Genomic DNA, 4,706 nt, shown 5'->3' on the forward strand with positions numbered 1-4,706 from the left:
TTTTCTCTCTTATCTCTTTTATAAATATTTAAAAATATATATATATATATATATATATATATATATATATTTATATATATATAGTAAAATTTATATTATTTTGTCTAGTATATAGATATATCAAATAAAGTGTAGTGCAAAATTATATATTTTGTGAATCGTTCATCAAACACGATACTACACAGGAAGCTTTCGTATACAGTTCTATATTATTTTATATTATTTTTTTTTTCAGTACTTACAGTTTTGTGAATCAAACATATTTAAAAAAAAAAATCACTTATTTGATGCATGACACGTCATTCTATTCCACCTTATCCTTAAAGGGATAGATCCAACCGAAGAAAAAAAAGGAATATATTTAATGAACATTTAAGTTTTTCCTATTTTATGAACTTCAAAATTCCAAATTAAATTAACTCATAAAAAAAAAAATCTAAAAATGAGTGGTTACAAATAGAATATGTACTTGTAGGTTGTTAATATGCAAACACACCAAATATAAATCATGTGCAACACATGCTCCATTGTGTAAATGTGAAGGAATTACAATGATTCCTTTTCAAAACCAAGTAAAGTTGATGAGATTCTGAAGAGATATCACTTGTCGATAGAGTTACTTTTATTGACCTGTCGTTTATATTGATTGTAATTTGTATATCATGATAATTAGACGCACCTTTTAATACTGACACCATATATTAATACGATTTTTTGTTTTTCTATCATGTTATTTCTCTCCTAGAACTAGCTTCACACCCACTGAATTTCTATTTTATACGATATTTTTTTGTTCAATAACATATTTGTTTGTATATAAATTAAACACATGATTGATAGGATTTATGGGGTTATATCCAACGCAAGAAGCACTTCGGTTACATCATTGTTCTTTTTACAAAGATCACATTATTGTTTGAATGAGCATTATGGTGGTTTAATTTCATATCATTATTGATTTTGACACCAGCGATTGACTTTGATGTATAGAGATGATACCCACCAATATTATTTAGGCATATTCTAAATGTTCATTCTTGAGTCAAAAAGATTTAGATGTTCATTTTAAAACGTGGTGAAAAACTTGACATGTCTAAAATTGTCATTGTTTCTTGTAGTTCATTCAGAATATTCTTGAAATACTTATTAATATTATGAACAAATAGAGTTTAATTATCGGCGTAAAAAGTGGTTTTTTTATATAAATACTTTTTTATAAAGTCATCAAAATATTTTATATTGAAAAATATATTATTTTAAATTTTTTTACCTTCACCATATTTTATCTTCGTCGTGCGACTAAACTGAAATATTTTTTTTTTTGAGGTAGTAGGAGGTTGCAGACCGGAGACGCGAATCATATATAAGATTTTAAATTTTTTTCTTCTTTTTAACAATTAAATAATTGTTAATTTAATAAATTAAAAATAGTAAAAATATTTATAAAAAAACAAAATTATATTAATAAAATTAAATAAAATACATTAAATTAAAGGAAAAAAGTGATTGAATAGATGTCTCAAAATAAAAAACGTGTTATATTATTTTTGCAAATAAACGGTGTTGACACATCTACTCAAATTTGAGGTATATTTTCTTTTACAATTTAATGTATTTATTTTAATATTATTAATATAATTTACTATTTTTTTATTATAATTTTTTTTCATTAACTAGATCTGGAGAAAAAAATAGGAGAGTTTTTAATTGAGTTTCTAATTTATTTAGAGAGAGTTGTTAAAATAATATAAATTTATCTACAAGATAAGATAAAGTTATCAAAATAATATAAATTTATCTAGAAAATAGGAGGGAGTTGTTAAAATAATATGAGACATTATTTGTGTTGACACATCTACTCAACCGTATTATTTTTTTAATTTAATATATTTTATTTGATTTTATTAATATAATTTTTTTTATTATTTTTAATTTATTAAATTAATAATTATTCAATTGTTAAAATGAAGAAGCAAAAATATTTAAAACCTTGTACATGGTTGCGCGGGATGCAGCCGTCACGTAAAAGAAATTTATCATTTAGGTGATCATAATCCGCGAATGCGACCTCCTGAATTTACAAAACGTAAGATATTTTGATATATATTTTTTAAAATTGAATATTTTGGTGATATTTTAAAAAACAAAGGATATTTAAATAAAAAATAGTAAAAAGTCCATAACCATTCATAAGTATAGTTTTAGATGTTATTATGGTATAAAAGTCAAATATATTTTATAATTTTAACATATATAATAGACTAACAATGTTAATTTTTTTTTACTAACAGAGTATATATATAAAATAAATATACCTATCAAAACATTTTTTGAATAAATAAAAATTTAACTGATGACATACATTGCAATGTAATAGATGCAAGATCATATTCTATAAATATTTATATAAAAAAATAAACCATTATATAAAATGATAAAATATCATTATCATAAAAACAAATTCAAAATTACAATACTGTTCGAGTTATATATCCAAAACACATCAATATAATTGTTAATGTTTACATATATTAGTTTTTCACTATATGAGTGACTTATCTCAGACAATTGTGGATATTTAATTCTATACAAATAAAGTTACTGAATAATTTTTAGTGAGGACAATAATTAATTATTTATTGAATTAAAATTAAAATTATTCAATTACTATTATAAAAATAATTTAGTGGGGGCAATTGTCCCCAATTAGCTCAAGGTGAATTATTCTTTTTAACATTGTCTTCCAATCAGATACTACCATATTGTTCCATAAATTATAAAGTATCCTTACAAAAGTGGGGTGATGGGCCCATGATAGATTTTTACTAGATGTCACTCACAATGTATATCTTTAAATTTAATGAACAAAAAATATATACTTTTACCTAAAATTTGTTTTGATTAAATTTTGTCTATATCCTCTAATTTTTATAAGATAAAGGGATATGGTAATACAAAGTTTGAATAGAAGGTAAAATAAATTTAGTCAAAAGATTGTTTTAGTAACCACTTGATTATGATATATAGTTTATGAGATTGTATGAAAAAAGAGAGTAGAAATTTGTCTCAAATATGTTATCTTCTCTTGAAAATATTAAACAAGCAACTTTTTGTTGTATTTTGTACCACTTATACATGTTACATATCTCCATATATCAATCGTTGATTTGATCATCAATAGTTACTTAACATTTTTAAATTAGTTTGTTCACTTTTGAGCACCTAAAAAATATTAAGGAGTAGTTTTGGGTTGTCTAATGTAACATTCCACTTATTTAATCTATCTAATTTAGATGTTGACTAATGACCATATATCTAATAACAATGTGTTCTGGGATTTGGCATGCTTAAGCTTTGGCATGTAGTGGAACTTGATTTAATTGTGATAGTTTTAAATTTTCAACTTGAAATTAATTTAAACTATCTCAAGTTGTTATTTGGAGTTAACGTGTCAAAGAAACATATGATTTTAGAATGATTAAATAATACAAACATAACCATCAAGTTTAATGTTAGATATCAGAGTAATAAATAGTATCACCCAGCTAGAATAAGATATGAGAAAAGAAGAACTGAAAACATAATATTCATGGGGAGAACCCTTAACAAATAAAGATAAAAAACCACAAGACAAAAGTAAAGAATTTTCACTAAGTTGATGAAATTACAAGACCTCACTCTAAATGCAAAAAGATAATAATTATACTCTCTCTTGAAAGTAGGAGAATACTAACACTAAGAGAAACCTTAATGGAGAAATTAGGGGTGGACAACATATCCAGACTTGCCCGAATCCGACCGAGCCAATAGAAGATTTAAGTTTGCGGGCGGGTTTCTTCGGGTTGATAGGTTAAGCAGGTGAAAAATAAGGATTTATATGGGTTTACACGGTGGAGTTCGGATGGATAATTTGAATTCATCGATACCCGAACCCGACCGAAACCATTCCTTTAATTATATTATAAATTTTATATTATATATTAATATGTAAGTTACTCACACAGCCAAAGCCTGGTCCAAGATTTTTTTTTTTAATTTAAAAAAAGCTCAATTAACACACAATCCCCCGCTCTAATTAACAACACACTCACTTTAGTTCACATTTCAGAATCAACATAAACACACCCACTCACATCCGCCTCATTCTCTCTAGTTTCTCTCAAATACTAAAAGGGTCTTCTATGAATCTCTCTTGCTCAGAGTCATGGTCACCAACGCTGCTTTCACCATTGTTGTCATCACCATTGTTGTTGTCACCAGTGTCGCCTTCTCACCTTAGCATACAAACATGCAACGAAATCTATCTGGTATATTTCCTTTGAAATTTTTACCAAACCCTAACTCTCCAATCTCATAAAATCTATTCAATGTTTATCTTAAAAAAATTTCTTTCTTTATTCAATGTTTATCTTGAAATGTATTATATGCTTTTGTGTTTTATTTTAGTTTGTTCTTCTCATTGAAGTTGCTATTTTGTGTTAGGATTTGATATTTTTTTACTAGCATTTATTATATGATGTTTCCATTATGTTTAGGTAGTGATAATATAGAGGTTGTCTATATCTCCTTTCTCTTATGAACCTTTAGAGAAGGTTAGTTTATTAGAGTTTATGTTAAGGTTTCTTAATGTAATTTTAAGTTTTTGAGGTTAATCTATGATTTCTTAGTGTTTTTTTTTTATTTCTAAAGTATTGATTATACTACTA

Source organism: Cicer arietinum, chromosome 6, assembly GCF_000331145.2.
Source record: "Cicer arietinum cultivar CDC Frontier isolate Library 1 chromosome 6, Cicar.CDCFrontier_v2.0, whole genome shotgun sequence".
Taxonomy (NCBI): domain Eukaryota; kingdom Viridiplantae; phylum Streptophyta; class Magnoliopsida; order Fabales; family Fabaceae; genus Cicer; species Cicer arietinum.